The 19,074-nt window shown below is 40.1% G+C and overlaps 1 protein-coding gene across 1 annotated transcript in view; it reads right to left on the reverse strand.

Annotated features, from left to right (window-relative positions):
- Positions 1-19,074, reverse strand: part of CFAP299 (cilia and flagella associated protein 299) — a 695,469-nt gene that overhangs the window by 654,983 nt on the left and 21,412 nt on the right. The window lies entirely within an intron of this gene.

Raw genomic sequence — 19,074 nt, forward strand, 5'->3', positions numbered from 1 at the left:
CCCCTTTTTGCCCTGCTCCCCACTTTTCTGTTTTTCCCTCATTTGTATTTTTCCTGTTATCTCTTTACTTTCCTTTTTTCTTTCCCTTGCTTCTTTTTCCACTTCCCTTATGTTTCCTGGGTATTGTTTCTTCTTTACTGTTTATGTTCGGCCAGGTAGGTTGACTAGAGAAACACATTCAGTGACACTCATATATGTATAGGAAAGAATGTTATATCAAGAAGTAATTCTCTATGTATAAGAAAGAACTTCATATCAGGAAAGCATTCCAGTCTCAAACCCAACTCAAGTCCATATGGCCAAGATTAGTCCATAAGTCCCTCTTCAGATGCACACAGCCACATGTAGTGATGCAGAATGCAGGGAGATCACACGCTGATGGCTGTAGAGTCATGGGGATCCAAGGTTGGTGGAAACATGACTGGGCTCTTGCAGCTCGCAGGGTGTCCACTAAACAGGAAGGTGAGGGAGGAGAGACAGGGTGGGCCCTACTTAAAGGAAGGCCACACCCTCAAGAACACAACATCAGGCTGTGTCCCAACTAAGAGATTCGGGTCCACCCTAGGAGAGTGTCTAGTTGATACAACCATCTGACTACCACGGTATTCAAATTTAAGCATATGTTTATTTGATGTATTGAATATTCAAAGGCATTTCATTTGGTGGAGCATAACAAACTGACAAACCTTGAAAATGATGGGAATTGTAGAACACTTGCATTCGTTCATGTGGAACCTGTACGTATACCAAGCGGCAGTTCCATGAACCAAGATTCAGTGAGACTAGGCGAATCGGGGGTGTGAATCACCAATAGAAGGGATTGGCCCATTTTGATTACCATAACTCTAAGTATAGGAGATCTATCTCAGAAGCTAGAACAGAGAACTTCCAGGACCTCCAAAGAAGAAGAACCACTAGCAGAGCACCTTCAAGATCTTTCCCTGCCTGAAGTGGCAAAGTAGTGGTTCTGCCACACTGAGACCAGCGGCCACGGCAAGGAGACCATGAAACAGAGCAAGGAGCAGCACCAGAGACTATAAAATGGTGAGACAGAGCATCAAGCAGGCTTCTTAGCGCATAGAGACAAAAGCCAAGGGACCATATGGCTGAAAGACTGAGAATGGTATACAGATACCTGAGGATCATCTTGTCACCCTGTTATAGCGAAAGCCTAGTGGGATCAGATAAGAAATGAAATTCAATCTAAAGGATACTTTCTAATATAGCCAGTGTGTTCACAGATGCACTCAGGAATCATTTCCCTAGTCCTAAATGCCTAATTTGGTTTATCATACCTGGCAGTTTTTCCAATTCCCACATCTGATCCTACAATTCCCATATTGGAAGGACTTGAGACTTTCTCACACTCAGCCAAGTTAGTTTTGATCACATCTGTGGTATGACCAGTCAGGTAAATTTGACATCAAATGCATAGAATTAAACTACTGATTTGGTACTTTCTTTTTAGTACCAAACAAAACCAGTTCAGCTCTTCAAAAAGAAAGATCCCTTCACAGATTTGCCTTAGAAATATGCTACCTCTTCCATTTTCTATCGTAATGTAATCTAAAATTACTAGCTATCTTATCAAATTGACTACACTTATATAGAAAAAAAGATAGGAAAGAATGAACAAGAGGTTATTAGTATATTGAATTCTTTTGTACCCATATGCACTCCAGATGAGGGAGATAAACTCTATGAAGATTCAGACAGAGACCCACTGTTTGACAAAGTTTTCAAGGGAATATCAAAGGCTTGCCGGTAAGTGGCTTAAAAGAAAGTGAAGAGGGGAAAAAATGTCCCAGTGAGCAGATTTTCCATGTGATGTATGCACACAGTCATCCACTTTTTGTGAAAAGAGAAAGAAACAAATGTCCTCTTAGGCAATTACTTGTGAATGATGTGGTTAGGCAAGAATTATGAACAAAAACATAAGGGATTGCTGAATACTAGGAATTTCTGAGGAAGATGAATCTGGATGATCATACGAGAATGAACAAAAACTGTGGATATTATTATAATATTCATTAACATCACCACAAATAATGCACTGTCGCTATTGCTGTTAGGTGCCTGTGAGACACTGAGGACTGGAAAAGAGAGTGTATGCGGACGAATTATCTATGTTCATGATTTAAGAAGTCTGGGAGGCCATAATTCTGGGTGGAGGGAGCCCTTCACATTTATGAGTTGGAGAAGAGTCCCAATCACATTCTCCTAATTAAAAATCACCCCCACAATATACTCCCATAGGAGTGCTACCTTAATGTTATTACTTGCAAGCACATATCTAATTACTATGCAGCCATTATCAATAGGAGCAGACATGTTGCAATTGTTATCCCCACTCAGAGGCCAGTCAACTCCCTTCTACCTGCCCCCAGCACAGGTGCTAGGTGACTGCCCCCATTGAACTCAGGAACATCTATGTTAGAACCCTGCCTACCTTGTTACATATGTGGTTGCCTATAGCCAGGGAGGCTTGCATGTCCTGAGACTACATAAATTGGTGAAAGAATACATTCACTCTCTCAATCCTGACACCATGGAGGAGGTGAGCACACTCTCTTCTCTGCCTGTCTCTTTTATATACAACCTTTCCTTAGAACCCATTCACTTTTGAAGAGCTGGTATCCTCCCACGGGTGCCAAAGAGATGGTTCCAATCCATAGCGACCCTGTGGACAGAGGAAGGAAACACTGCCTGCTCTGGGCCATCCTCACAATTCTTCTTGTGCTTGAGCCCATCGTTCAGTCTATCTTGTTGAGGGCTTTCTTCTGTTTCTTTTCTCTTTCACTTTACCAAGCCGATAATATGTCCAAACACAGTAAGATGAAGTCTCAAATCCTTGCCTCTGAGAATTCTGATTGCACTTCTTCCAAGACAGATTTGTTTGTTCCGTTTAGCAGTTCATAGTACTTCCAATATTCCTCACCAACACCATAATTCAAATGCATCTAATTTTTTGGTCTTCCTTATTGAATTTCCTCAATAGCACTGTGATTGGTATACAGATGCATCTTCATCATAAATAAGACACTAGGCAACATAATGACTCAGCCAGGTGATAACAATCAGTCTTGTTAGTCCCTACCTCAATGTTAGCCAAATAGATATATAAACAAGGGTAAAGGAAATGAAAGCTATACAAGGACAAAACACCATAAACTCCCCATTTTAAAGGTCAATCTTGCTATTTCAGTCTCTCTCTGAACAATCTGCCCACAACAGACACCAGTGCTGAGCCCATGACTTGGTAATACATGTAGTGCCTATCTTGCCATCTAACATTTTGAATTTGGGACAACTGTGAAATATCTACTGTCACTATTTTGAACATGAATGGCACACATCTGGTAGTAAGAAAGCCAAGATCCTTGACAGAGTCTCTGATGGTGGGCCCCGTATGTACATAGAAAGGAAGTTCACGTTGTGAAGTCTGGAAAGACCAGTCCCGGGAGAAGAACATGTTTGCTAGAAGGCAGTGAAGGAGACGAAGGCTCTCAAGGAGATGGATTGACACCTTGGCTGCAACAACGGGTCCAAGCATAGTAATAATGTGGAGGATGATGCAGGACCAGGTGGTGTTTCCTTCTGTTGTGCACGAGCTCCAGCTCCAGCTCAATGGCACCTAACAACCACATTGCAGACTATGGACTAGCATCTTCCGCATCCATTCTAGTCAGGTATCTTTAATGAGGTATGTTCATCATCACAGCAACACAGAAGCCTTCAATGGGAGATAGGTGATGACTGCACATGAATTACATTTGCTGAGAAACAAACAATTATATATTCCTTATAATACTCTACACTATGTGGTAGAGTCTATTCTGACTCATAGCAACCCTGTACAGGACAGGCTAGAACTTCATCTTTGGGGTTTCCAAGAATGAAAATTACTACAAGTGCTTAAAATATGCTGCTGTACACATCAATGTTTAAAAAAGATGTAAATTTGTGATATCCACTTTGGGCAGCGACCCAGCCACGTACCTTAGGGAGAACCCTGATTAAAAGTGCCATTTTAAGAACCAGTTTGCCAAACACAAACAAAATATTAAGTATCGGTTCTGCCAAACCAGTGCGAACCTGCTGAATCCCACCACTGACTAAGGCCTAAAAAAACAACACACTGTGTGCAACAAAAGACGTTCTCAATAAAATAAAAAGAGAGCCCATGGACTGGGAAAAGACCCTTTTAACAACGACACGATGCACAAGGGACTGAACTCCAAAATCTACAGAATACTGTAAGACTCCAGTAAGGAAAAAAAAAAAGTAGGAAATTTAAAAGTGGGCAAAACATATTCACAGACATTTCACCAAAAATGACATTCAAAATGCTAATAAGCACATGAGAAAATGCTCATGGTCATTATCATCCGGGAGATGTAAATCAAAACAATGAGAGCTCACTTTACACCTACAACAACAGCCCAATTAAAAACCAGAAAAGAATAAATAGCAGAGAGGGTGCAAAGCGATTTGAACTCTCGTGCATTGCTGGCAGGCCTGCAAGCATATACAGTGGCTGCAGAAAGTAATACGGTGCTCCGAAAACAGCTGAGAAGGGAAAGCCCATACAACCCAGCAGAACATGGCCGGGTATATGCCCTCGAGAAGCAAGAGGCGTCACGCTAACAGACCATGCACGCTCCTGTTCACGGCGGCATTGCTGGCGATATCAAGAAGGTGGAAGCAGTCCAAAAGCCCGCTAAAGTAGAATAGCTAAAGAAACTGTGGTACATATACTACAACATGGTTGGACCCAGAGGAAATTATGAACGCTACACCAGGTGAAGTTAGTCAACCACACAAGGGCAAACACCAAGACAAAGACAGGCATCTGTTGTCAGGTCATGTCATCATTTAATCCAGTCTCCCAATGTGATGGTGTGGAATGTTTACAAGCCACTTATCACTTCTTTATCTATGCATCTCAAAACCCACTTTTTCAGAAGAAACCTCATCTGGGGTAAATTTTTAATTTAGGAGGGAAAGGAACAGGACTAAATAATTTCTGCCGTACAACATTGTCCCACTGTCATCCTAAATTAATAGACACTCCTATCATGGTTTTGACAGATTTTATGTCAGCTTGACCCTGTGTAAACATTATGGGTGGAGTCCAACGTCCTTGGGGGTGTGGACCTTTCTTGAAGAAAGGTGGTGAGAAATTCTCTTCCTCTCTGCTTCTTCATCTTCATCCTTGCTGGGGCTCTATCAGTCTCCAGGTGCGGTCCCAGGTGGGCTGCTGACTCTGGGAGCGAAGCTCTGAGCTGTCTATGTCCCGCCACGTTTCCACTGAGGATGAATCCATCCGACTCTGCACCTTCCTGTGCTATCCCTGCTTCCAATTTCACCTTTCTGTGACATCGACCTGAAGTTACAGGAATCTGAAGAGGGCTCTGGCCAGCATTGGACCCATGGACATAAGTTGGACTGGGCTGGGATGCCTTCTTGATACAAAATTACTTCTTATTATAAAGCTCTTTCTTATACATATATCAGTGTCACTGGCTTGGTTTCTCTAGGCAACCCAGACTAACACAACAGTGATCAATGAATTTCAATTGGAATACATGCCCAAAGGGGGTGGAGATAGGTCTGACTGACTAAAAAGGTGATTTCATTCCTACTGGTGAGGAAGCTAAGGATGGGCAGCCTGCCTGAAGGAAAAAGCTTAATATTACTTATAGAGACTCCAAATGGGACAATATACCCAGTGGTATCTTGATAACCACACATGGTTTTACTGAGTTTCCTTTCAGCCTTCAGTTACCCTGGGTATTACTATAGGCTGCCCGGATCTTAGATTTTTGTCTTTTTGAGGTGTACAATATGATTCATAGACGACATCAAATTTATGTGATTTGGAAACCACGCTGAAGGGAACAAGCTTTACCTGAAACACATCTGTTGCAGATTAAAGAACTGAAATGCTCCTTTCGATTTAAAGCTGAACCTCTCCCCAGCCCCGCCCTAGTGTGAGATTAAGAAACGGACTGTAATCCCCAGCTTGTAGATTTGGAAATCAGTGGACTTTAGCTAAAATCTCTCATTTTTGAGGTTGCTGAATAATTGGCAATTTAAGACTACCGTACACTTGTTATTCTCATACTTTCTTTGATTTGTGATGTCTCAGTTCTGCAGGCAGAGTTTTGCCTTAGTGAAGGAGAATAGTTGAAATCTTTGCCTTGTAGCTAACCCTCATTGCTTTTCAAAACACTGCTCAGTGGTGGGGGAAACAGACTGTTGGCTCCTTTGGCAAACGGGACAGGATCAACACATGTCATGGTCCAAGGTTGTGGAAGAATAACAGTTTCCCCCACACACACACATTCAGTTATTTAAGTTTTTAACTTGTATGTGTGAATATTCCATGTATGTAAAGTTTCCTGAAATATGTATATTTTCATTTTCTCATTAGTGTGGAAGACAAGCCTCCACAACTGAAAGAGTCCAAGGAGCAGTGTGTAATTGAAGGGTAAATTAAAGGAAAAATGGACAAAGCATCAAGTGCTCACCTCTTCCTTGGTAGCTGGAACCAGAGTGAGGGGGGCATGCATTCTCTCACGAGCTTATGTGATCTTGAGCATGCAAGCCACGTCACACACATACTTAACAGGGAGGGGTTTCATTAGAGGCATACATGTAACAAGAAGGAGATGGGCTAAAGGTATACATGCAACATGACGGGGAGGTACTAGAGGCATACATGTGACAGAAAGGTACATACTTCACTAGATGGGTGGGTTGTAGAGTTAAGATGGTGGCCTAACCTTGGTCTTCTCTGAGTTGGCTTGAACTGAAATGGCCCTGAGCTCTTTTCCAGGGAAGCAATCTATGCTCTTTCTCAGGAGGGAGTGGGCCCTACTGAGGATGGGACAGACAATAGAGTCTGTTTGCTCTTGATGGCAGACAACCTTCAGCAGATAGCCTTCAAGCAGTTACCCTTCAAGAGTACAGTAAGCAGCCATATGCTGACAAGCAGCACCTTAAAATTGGCATCATTATGGAGAGAAGTTGTGGGGAACAACTTTTATGTAGAAAAATGTGATTGGGATACATCTGCTTCTCCACGTCCAACCAACAAATGATCAACACACGTCATGGCCCAAGGTTGTGGATGCCTCCCTCCACAAGAGTTTTGGCCTCCCAGGCTTCCAAAATATGAGTACAGAGAATTTGTCTATATGCACTCTCTGCCCGGTTCTCAGTTTCCCACACATTAGTACTTGAAAATCTATATGATTGACTATATTCATGATACTATCATAGAATTACCAAATATCTCATGGAGGTTACTTAAATCATTTCTCAAAAATCTAAACATGCTGTCTCTAAAGTAGACCAGGGATATATATACATTTTAGATGTATGAACGGATTTTGAGCTCATGCTTAACTGTTCATCCTAATACAAAAATAATTAGTTCTCTGCTATAGCCTGTTTAATATTTTCCCCCATGAAATTATATGATCATTGAAGATATGGCTGCTACAAAAAAAAAAGTATGTTGAAAAAATCAGATAGTGCCTGGCTATCGAAAATAACATCTGGGGCCTTAAAATCTTGCCTTAAAACCAGCAGTTGTATAAGTGAGGTGTCAACTAAATCCACATGGAAGGAGCATACCAGCTCATGTGATTCAAGCACTATATAAATAACAAAACCCAAGATAAAAGGAAGGAACTTTATTAAAGCTTAAATGCTGAGACTCAGATTGCAGAAGGCTATGGACAACAGTGAAAGCTCAAAATCCATGAGCAGAGTCTCCATGTAGATTAATTGAACTCCCTGGGACCACTGACCTATTACTAGACTTGCCCTCAGACAGAGTGTGTTGGAAAGCAGGTTACTGCAGAAATAGTGTGTTAGATTGGGTTCTCTAGAGAAGCAAAACCAGTGATGCTTATACGTGTTTACTGTACTCTGGAAGGTTAACTGCTTGAAGGCTATCTGCCTGTAGAATTGGGTAAGTCAGTCCAGTTCAAAGTCAGGCTTCTCCCAACTCATGTAGCTCTGAAAGCTGACAAACAGGAAGCAACATGACAAAATGTGTGTGCATGGGAGGGAGGGGCAATGAAGATGGGAGGTGGGCACAGGATGATGGATGCAGAAGCAAATAAATCCCAGGTCAGCCAAATGAAGGCACTGTCAGTAGTTCGCTGACAGCTCCCAGGATTGGCATGCGACACAACAGGAAATCAATAAACCAGAAGTAAGCAAGACCAAGCAGAAGTGGACGGGCCAAACAGAAATCAACTCTACTCAGTCTCTCTCTTCTACAAAAGGCCACACCTCTAAGAAGGTGTCATCAGGCGATGAGCTGATTAATAGGTTCCACCCCTACCCTTAGCCAGGAATGATCAGTTGACATAATCCCTAACAGGAAGTTATATTAAACATGTAATTATATTTAAATTAACATATTATCATTTGTTTTCCCTTTTAACCATTTTTAATTTGTTTCATTTTCTATTATCTTCTGCTTTCTCTTGGATTGAGGATTTTTCCCTATGTTTTATTTTGTTGTCATCAGATTTTTTTGTAAAATGTTCTTTATACGAAAGCCAGGATAGGTTAATTGATAGAAACAGCAACTGGATTCCTCCAGGTTGTGACAGGCAAAATTATAGGGGTAATAGAGAGCTAATATTAATGGGTACAAGAGAGACAAAAATATTCTAAAATTGATTGTAGTGATGATTGCACTCGTTTTTACTATATTTAAACCATTGGATGGTTATATGCCAATAAAACCGTTAAGATAAAATTTTAAAGAAAGCGGATGCCAGAAGAGACTTAAACTTGCTATGAATGCAAAATTGTTAAGACAAATGGAAGAAATGATGAAGTAAAATAGCTGAACAAAAATTTTCAAAAGGCAATTTAAAAAGAGAAATTAAAGCATTATAATGAAATGTGCAAAGCCCTGGAATAAGAAAACTAAAAGGGAAGAATATGCTCAGTGCATCTCAAGCGGAATGGATTGAAGGAAAGGTGTAAGGTTTGAGTTGTAACTGAAGTATCTAGGAGCAGTGAAGAAATTAAATATGCATGTGAAATAAGGAAGATTAAAGAAGAATTGGCACCTCTGAATTTGTGGAGAACATTGAAATTACTGTGGATTGACACTGGCTGCAATAATAGGCTCAGGTATAGGAACAATTGTAAGGATGGCACATGGTCGTGTAGTATTTCATTTGGTTGTACACAGAGTCACTATGGGTCATAAGTGACTCAATGGCATGTAACAACAGGAGGAAAATACTGAATCATGTAGAATGCAGCAAAAGAAGGTGGAGGAATACACAGTCATTGCACCAAAATGAAGTGTTTGATATTTAACCATTACCAGAGATAGCATATGGTCAAGGACCAATGGTCTCAAAAGAAGAAGTCCAAGCTGCACTGAAGGCACTGGTGAAAAACAAGGCTCCAATAATTGGTCATGCCCATTGAAACCCTGCAGCAGCACTCACTCCTTGATGCCAAGAAACCCGGCAGACAACCTCCTGGCCAGCTACAGGTGCCCTTCTCAAAGAACGGTGACCCAACAGAACTCACAACATCTTTACTACCCCATGCTAGTACATTTTTTTCTGAAGATAATTTTAAAATATTTGTAGCAATGCATCAGCAAGGAGCTTCCAGAAATTCAGGCCAGATTCAGAAGAGGACATGCACAAGGGCTATCACTGGAGACATCGGATGACTCTTAGCTGAAGGCAGAGAACGCCTGACAAACATTTGTGGAATATGGAGATCATGACTGAAAGTGTAAGCAGCCTAATCTCAATACTCATGATTACAGGGATTGGAAGACCAGCGCTAGTGTCCAAGGATAAACCGCCACTGTCACAAGGCTACAGGGAAAGCTGATAATACAGAGTCTCCAGGTAGAGTTTTCCTCACAACTGCCCTCCATTAAGATGCTAATCCAAAAATCTCTCATAGGGCACCTGGCTCCTGCCTACTCCCAGCAGTCAGGCTCCCTTTGTCCCTGTCAAGCTAGCAGTCAATTACTCCTTTGTCTCTTAGATGCCTGAAACCTATCATGGAGGCAGTCATTGGAGCCAGATGATGATGACAGTGTATGGCTTTATATCAGAAAAGCTGTACCTGAAGGTTATCTTCCTTTACCATACTTACTCAATCTGCATGCTGAGGAAATCATCTGAGAAGCTGAACTATATGAGGAATAACCCAGTACCAGGATTGGAAGAAGGCTCATTAACCAGCTCATACCACCTTCCCTACTAAAAGCCACGGGGACTTGAAGATCTTACTGATGAAATTCACACTACCGTGTTCAGTATGTTATATAACTAAATGTAAAGAAACCAAAAATCCTCACTACGGGTTTCATAGAAAACACCATGATAAAGGAGAAAAGTTTGGATTTCTTAGTGACTCTGTTTTACTTGGACCCACGTGGAAGCAGCAGTCAAGATATCAAACATATTGCACTGTGCAATTCTGCTGCACAAAACTTCTTTAAAGTGTTAAATAGCATAGCTGTCATTTGAAAACTGATGTGTGCTTGTCCCAAGTCGTGGTTTATTTTATTCCCTTCATAAGCATGTGAAAAAAGAACACTAAATAAGGAAGACTAAAGAAAAACTGGTGCATTGAATTGGTGGAGGATATTGAAAGTACTGTGGACTTCTAGGACAAGAAAGAAATCTAAGGGTGTACAACTGAGCAGCAAGGGGAGCAAAGCAATGAAGTCCCTAGGGAATACCAAAAATAGATTTGAGGGCCAGGGTGTGGCATCCCAATAGACTCCACCGGAAAACACTACTAAAGGTCAACAAACAGACTTGGAACTATTTATACGCTTTTCTTTTTGTTGTTGTTGTTTTAGTTTCTTGTTTTCATTTGTTGTTTTGCTCTGTCTTGTTTTTGTGCTTTTTATTGTCTCTGCAAGCCTATCTAGATCGTTTATCTAGGCGGGATAAACAATCCAGGGGAGAAAACAATGGGACCCAAGGTTCCAGGGAGACAGGGGAGAGGGGAAGGAGGGGAAAGGAGGTGGTGCTAACAAACCCAGGATCAAGGGAACAAGTGATCTAACATCCATGGCTAGAAGAGCTAGGATGCCTGGTAGGGTTTGATCACGGACAAAGTAACTGAGAGGAATTACTGAAACATGATAATGGGACAAGAAGAAAGTAAAAGGAAATAGAAGAAAGAACTAGGAGGCAAAGGGAATTTATAGAGATTTAAACAGAGGCATGGACATATATAAATATATTTACAATGATAGGGAAATATACTTACTTATATTTCAAATATCAAGGTAGCAGACAAACATTGGGCCTCTACTCAAGTACTCCCTCAATGCAAGAACACTTTGTTCTAATAACCGGGCATTCCATGATGCTCACCTTCTCAACACAATTGCTGAAGACAAAATGGGCGCATAGCAAATGCGAAGACAGCTGATGGTTCCCAGCTATCAAAAGATAGAGCATCTGGGGCCTAAAAGGCTTGAAGATAAACAAGCGGCCATCTAGCAGAGAAGCAACAAAGTCCACATGGAAGAAGCAGACCAGCCTCTGTGATCATGAGGTGTCCATGGGATCAGGTATCAGGCATCGAAGGCCCAGAACAAAAAAATCATACCTTTGTGAATGAGGGGAGTGCAGAGTGGAGACCCAAAGCCCATCTGTAGACAATAGGACGTCCCCTCAGAGAAGGGTCACAAGGAAGAGTTGAGCCAGTCAAGGGGCAATATAATACCAATAAAACATACAACTTTCCACTAGTTCTTTAATGCTTCCTCCCTTCACTATCATGATCCCAATTCTACCTTACAAATCCTGCTAGACTAGGACATTTACATGGATACAGATGAGAGCTGGAAACACAGGGAATCCAGGACAGAAAAACCCCTCCGGACCAATAATGAGAGTGGTAATACCAGGAGGGGAAGGGAGAGGTGCGAGGAGAATGGGAAAACCAATCACAATGATCTAGATACAACTCCCTCCCAGGGGGACGGACAACAGAAAAGTGGGTGAAGGTAGACATCGGTCAGTGTAAGACATGGAAAAATAAGAATTTATAAATCATTAAGGGTTCACGAGGGAGGGAAGGGAGAGGAGGAAGGGGAAAAATGAGGAGCTGATACCAAGGACTCAAGTAGAAAGAAAATGTTTTGAAAATGATGATGGCAACAAACGTACCAATATGCTTGGCACAATGGATGCATGTATGTATTTTGATAAGAGCTATATGAGCCTCCAATAAAATTATTTTTTTAAAAAGAAAGAGAGAGAAATCTGTCTTGGAGGATACATACCTAGATGTCACTTAGATGCTTAGAAGCAAGGATGGGGAGAAGTGGATACTTTAGATATGTTAGCAGGAGAGATTAGTCCTTGGAAAAGGGCATCATGCTTGAAAGTATAGGATCAGCAGAAGAGAACAAGTCTCTCAGTGGGATGGAATGAAGAGTGACTGGGACAATAAGTGTCAAACATAGCAACAATTGTGAGCCTGGCACAGAATGGACAGGCAGTGCTTTTTCTGTTGTACACAAGGTCACTATAATTTGCGGCAGATTGATGACATCTAACAACAACAGCAGAAGTAACTTTATATTTAACTTTTTTTAATTTCCAAACTACTCTGTTTTATATTTTCACTGAAAATGTAGTTGTCTTTTGTTTATTAGCCCTCAAAGTTCTTGACGTCAGGGACAATGTTTTATGCTCTATTATAACAAAAATCCAAACTCACTGCCACTGAGTTGATGGTGATTCACAACAACCTGATAGGACAGGCAGAACTGACCTGCTGTGCGTTTCCAGGACTCTCACTGTTTATGAGAGTAGAAAGCCTGTCTTCCTCTTGGATAGCAGCGGTGGTTTTGAACTGCTGACCTTGTTGATTGCAGGCTAATGTGTAGTCACTATGCCACCAAAGTTCTAAATAATTTTTTTTCACTTTTTGTCTTCTACTTGAACCTCTCTCATCAAAATATGCTCTCCATATATTTAATTTTATTCTATTTAGACTCTTCTACTTTATAGATTTGACCACTTTTTAAAAGGGATTCACTGTAGCTGCTAGACCAGAATTGGAATTGCTGACCTACACATTAGAAAAACGAATGCAAGATTATCTGATAATAGAATTAAGCATTCCCAAATTGGTACCAGTTGGCAGGCAATCAGATGTTTATGCATATTTTCAAAAATGTTGGCAAATAAAGGGAAAGCACAAAGTTGACTCTACAACACCCTCTGCTGTTTCTGCTTTTAGCAACATTCTCAATGAAGGAAGCAAGGTGACTACCACATGGGCACAAAGGAACATATGGGGTCCATCCCAGTACAAAGGCAGCCAAGGAAGATCTGCAGATAAAAGGGTCTTCCAATTCTAGCAGCTCAGGGTGGGGATTAGCTTCCTGTGACTGGCACTTAGTGTAGCCTGATGACTTCCAGCTCTGGCTAGTTAAGGAAGTATAGCATGGTGGAAATATCCGCTTTGATTCTCAAACACAAGCGCAGACATGTGACACAGATAAACATATACTTTAAGCCTGATTTACCTCTCTTGATATGAAATGGGTTATACTTCTTACCAAACCACATGTGAAAACAAATTAATTCCTGGTAAAGTCTCACAAAAATCTCTCTACTTCTACTACTGCCTCATAAATATTGATTGATACTTACCTCTTAAGTTTTATATAAGACACATCACACCACTCGTATACACATAGAATTTATTTCATCTCATTTTTTTAAGAATAAAAATCAAGCGTGATTGTCTTCAACAAGTTATTAAAGTTCTAAAACATTATGTGGGGTAGGTAGAAAGGTCCCCTGAGCACAGTAAAGGGGACAATGCAGATATAATTACATTTATAGCTTAAAATGGGTACACATCCTGGACTGCCTGGATGGGCCCGATGTAATCACATGCATTCTTAGGAAACATGTTCTCTGTCTATAGGCAAAGCAAGGGGAAGGCAGAAAGGCAGAAAATAACTAAGGAATGTGAGCAGCCTCTAGGAACAAAGTATATGCTGGCAAACTATAAGGAACTGTCCATCCTACAAACCCAAGAAACTGGATTTGACCAACTACCTGAATAAGCTTGGAAGCTCACTCCCAAAGCATCCAGAGAACTGGATTGTGATACTCAGAAAACTTAGTTGATTCAAACTGGATCCATATTTCTGACCTAAAAACTATAAATAAATGAATAAATTTGTGTTATTTTAAGCCACTGAAGTGTTATGTGGTAAAGTGTTAGAAGAGCAATAGCAAACTGGCTAATCACTAATTGTCTCAGGTTTCAAAGGAATGAAGAATAAATAGCATGATCAACAGAGAAAAAAAATTGAGGTTGTCAACAAATCCATTTGACTTGAATCAACATCAATATCTGTGGAAGCAAGAGTCAAGAAAGCAAGCCAGGCATTGGGTCAAGTCCTAGGGGTGAAGGGAGTTACATGTTGGGATGTTAACCACAAAGTCCGCGAGTGAACTTTCTCTGTAGGACAAAAATGAAGCTTTTTGTTCCCTCACAGTCTCAGACCCCGACAGCGAGCTGTTGATTCTGTTTTAGAGGGTCACTGTGAGTAGGAATTGACTCAATGGCACTGAGTTTACAGATGCTTTGTTTTGTTTTAATTATTACTGCCCTGAGCAAATCTTTGCAAACAATTTCTTTAATGTTAACAAGCAAAGGTGTCACTTTGATGAGTAAGAAATGTGTCTGGCCAAAGCCAAACTCTTGTCAATTGCCTCTTATGGATGTGAAAGCTTGAGAATGACAGAGAGAGAAGAACTGATTCGTTTACATTGGGATGTTGGTAAAGATTACTAAAATAAACTATTGACTTCCAGAAAAATATACGAATAATCTTAGAAAAAATAAAGCTACTTAGAAGACAGGATGCAGAGTCTTTAAACACCTTAAACATCTTGGTTAGTAACACAGAGGGGCAGAAACAAACAAACAAACAGGAAAATCCTCAATAAGATGTTGTTATTAGATGGCTTGGAGTCCATTCCAACTGAAAGAAAACAAAAAACACCCACAAACCAAATGCATTGCCATCAAGTTGATTTTGACTCATAGTAACCCTCTAGGAGAGAGTAAAACTGCCTTTATGGATTTCTGAGACTGTAAATCTTACCAAGAATAGAAAGCCTCATCTTTTGCCCTTAGAGCAGCTGGTGGTTTTGAACTGCTGATCTTGTGGTTAGCAGCTTAGTGTGTAACCCATTACCAGAGCCATTCCCTCAGAAGATGCAATGCTTGAGCCCCTTGTTGCAGCCACTGTCACGCCCTCTCATTAAAGGTCTTCTTTCTTTTCGCTGCCCCCTACTTTATCAAGCATATCCTTCTGATAATATCTCTGAAGTATTTAAGACAAAGTCTCTTTATTCTCACATCTACATATCATTCTGAATGTATCTCTTCCATGGCATGTTTGCTCCATCTTCAGATCGTAGCATATTCCATATCCTTTACCAACACCATAATTAAGACACATCAATTCTTCTTTTTCAAGATTTAATGTGCATGCACACAGGAGGCAACTGAAATGCCATTACTTAGATCAGGTGGACCTTAATCCTCAAAGCCATGTCTTTGCTTTTTGACATATAAAAAATGTCTGACTTCTGCTTCCATGGACAATTGTGCATCCAAGTGAAATTAAATTCTTCACATCTTCAATCTTTTCTCCATTTATCCTAATGTTGCTTATTGGTCAGATGTGAGGATTTTTGTTTTATCATTTTATGCTGAGCTGTAATACACATGAAAGGTTATGGTCTTTGATCTTCTGAGTAAATGCTTCCAGTTCTAACATCACAGGTGGTTAATGAGTCTTTCTCTAATCCTGAATCCATGCCACATTCTTCTTTATATACTTCAGCTTCTCAGATCATTTGTTGAGTACACAGATTTAATTAGTAGGGTGAAAAGCTACAAGACTGACCCAGACCTTTGACGACTTTACGTCACACGGTATTTCCTGTTTCAAAAGACGGCTTCCTGGTTTAAGACCATGTTCTACATGAGCACATTATTTATTTTGAGATTTCCATTCTTGATAATGCTATCCATAGTCTTTGTATGATCCACACAGTCAAATGCCTTTGTATAGTTAATAAGGCACAAATAAATTCCTTTCTGCTTTCTCTGCTTTGAAGCAAGAGTCAACTGACTTCAGCAATGAATCCCTTATTTCATGTCCTCTTCTAGATTCAATAAAATAAATATATGCAGTAAACCATAACCATTTTGACCTATCTTCAGCAAAATTGTACTTTTGCAGGACATTAATGATATTATTGGATAATTTCCATAATCTGTTGGATCACTTTTATTTGGAAAAGCACAATATAGAGATCTCTGCGAGTTTGTTGCCCAGATAGTGGTCTTCAAATATCTTGCCTAGACAAGTGAGTCCTTCCAATGTACAGTTGTCTTGCTGGCATATCTGCACTGGGGTTCCATCAATTTCTGGAGTCTCTGCAAGGAGCCAAGGTGGCATAGTGTTATGTGTTCGGCTGTTCACCAAAAGGTTAGCAATTTGAAACTACCAATTGCTCTGTGGGAGAAAAATGAGCCTTTCTATCCCATACAGACCTATAGTCTCAGAAACCCACAGGAGCTCTTCTGCCCTGTCCTGTTGCCATGATTAGGTGCTCTGAAATTAGTTCTGACTCATGGAGTTCCTGTGAACAACAGAAAGGAACACCACCTGGTCCTGTGCCATCTTCACAATTGTTCTTATGTTTGAGCCCATTGCTGCAGACACTGTGCCAGTCCATCTTGTTGAGAGCAGATGGCTTTGTTCTTTTGTGCTGCTTCTCTACCAAGGGTGCTGTCCTTTCCATGGACTGGTCTCTCCAGATAATATAGCCGAAGTACAGAAGATGAAGTCTTGCCACCTTAGCTTCTAAGGAGCATTCTGACTGTACTTCTTCTAAGATAGATTTGTTAGTTCTTTTGGCAGCCCATGATACTTTCAATATTCTTCACCAACAACACAATTCAAATGTATCAAGTCTTCTTTGGTCTTCCTATTCAATGTCTAACTGTCACATGCATAGGAGGTGATTGAAAACATTATGGCTTGGGTTAGGCACACTGTAGTCCTCAAAGTAACATCCTTGCTTTTCAACACTTTTAGAGGGTCCGTGGAGCAATGCATTGCATCCTTTGATCTCTTGTCTTGCTGTTTCCATGAGCATTGGTTGTGGATACAAGCAAGACCAAATTCTGGACTACTTTAGTCTTCTCCGCATTTATCATGTTACCTACTGATACACTTGTGAGAATTTTGTTTTTCTTTACTTTGAGTTATAATTCATACTGGACGCTGCAGCCCCTGACCTTCACCAGCAAGTGCTTCTAACCTTCTTCACTTTCAGTAATCAAAGTTGTGTCATTTGCCTGTCGCAGTTTGTTAATGAGCCTTCCTCAAATCCTGATACTGGATATTTCTTCATATAATCCAGATTCTCTAATAACTTGCTCACCATAAAAACAATAAATATAATGAGATGATAAAACCCTGATTTTAAACTATGTTGTATGCCCTTGTTTTATTCACACAACTGCTTCTTGATCCATGTACAGGTTCTGCAGGACCCTGTCCTATAGTGTTGCTTTGAGTCAAAATGGACTGACTCAATAGCAGTGAGTGTGGTTTTTTATTTTGTCTTAACTGTCTTACTACAATACCGTTGATTCTTGATCATATACTACCCACTGAATGGTTGAACATCTATCAAATCCTTTCAGTTCAATAGTATTCCTTCCAACTTGTTCTGATGCTTTTAAAATTGTTCAATTTTTGTTTTTCCTGTAGATTCCTTCAACATTGCAACTTGATGCTTCTTCGTGGACTTCAATTTGAAACATATCAATAGTGTCTGTCTTTTGGTTTTCTAACTCCATTGTCTTTTCACATTTCATCATAATACTTTACATTGTCTTATCAAATAGCTTTTGAAATCTTCTGTTCAGCTCTTTTAGTTCATCATTTCTCTCATTCCCTCTCACTACTCCACATTCAAGACCAAGTCAGTATCTATCCTGGTATCCACTTTGGTCTCCCCTCACCTCCCCATCTTTATCAAGGCGTTTTGCTTTCTTAATGTATAATGTCTTTGATGTCAGCCCACAATTCATCTGATCTCTAGTTATTAGTGTTCAATACTTTAATATATTTTGAAATCATCTCTAAAGTCAGGTGGTTCATGTTCAAGGTTACGCTTGGGCTCTTATGGACTTATTTTGATTTTTTTCAGCTTTAATTTGAATTTACTCAGGCGCAATTGATAGTCTGTGCCACAGTGGGTCCCCAGCCTTGTCTGATTGATCACATAAAGTTTCTCCATCATTTTATTCCAGGAATGTAGTTGATTTGATTTCTCTGTTTTTCATTTGGTGATATCCTCCTGTACAGTCATATTTATTTTGTGGTGAATAATACTTCCAATGAATATGTTGTTTGCTTACAAAATTCTATCATGGTATCTCTTGTATAATTTTTATGAACAAGGCCAAGCTTTCCAAATGCTGTTCCTTTTTACTTGTTTCCAACTTTTGTATTCCTATTTTGAGTACCTAGCAACCCGTCTTGATGGCATATTTAATTCATTTCAGGCCCCTCTGTCTAATGTTCCTTCTTCTATAGGTTCCTATGAACCCTGTTCATCATGGGTGATTTGCACATATTTGAATACTGGTGGCATAGCTTCTAGCATAAAAGCAACATGTATGTCACTAGAGTATGACCAACTGAAAGACGAGTAGTGAATTAATATAATAGTGGCAGAGATGGGTCAAATATACCAATGACCACGAGGATGGAACAGGAAAAAAAAAAAGCAACTTTTTTCTGCTATACATGATATTGTCATCCACAGGTGATTTGATGGCAACTAACAAAAACAACATACCATAGTGTTTAGAAAAATCCATTAAAATTGCATATCTCAAGTCACGGCCAAGTGTTATTTTTCTATAATAAAAATTGAAATGTTCTATTAATAATTACTGATTATCTTTTTCTCA

Source organism: Tenrec ecaudatus, chromosome 3 (assembly GCF_050624435.1).
Source record: "Tenrec ecaudatus isolate mTenEca1 chromosome 3, mTenEca1.hap1, whole genome shotgun sequence".
Classification (NCBI taxonomy): Eukaryota; Metazoa; Chordata; class Mammalia; order Afrosoricida; family Tenrecidae; genus Tenrec; species Tenrec ecaudatus.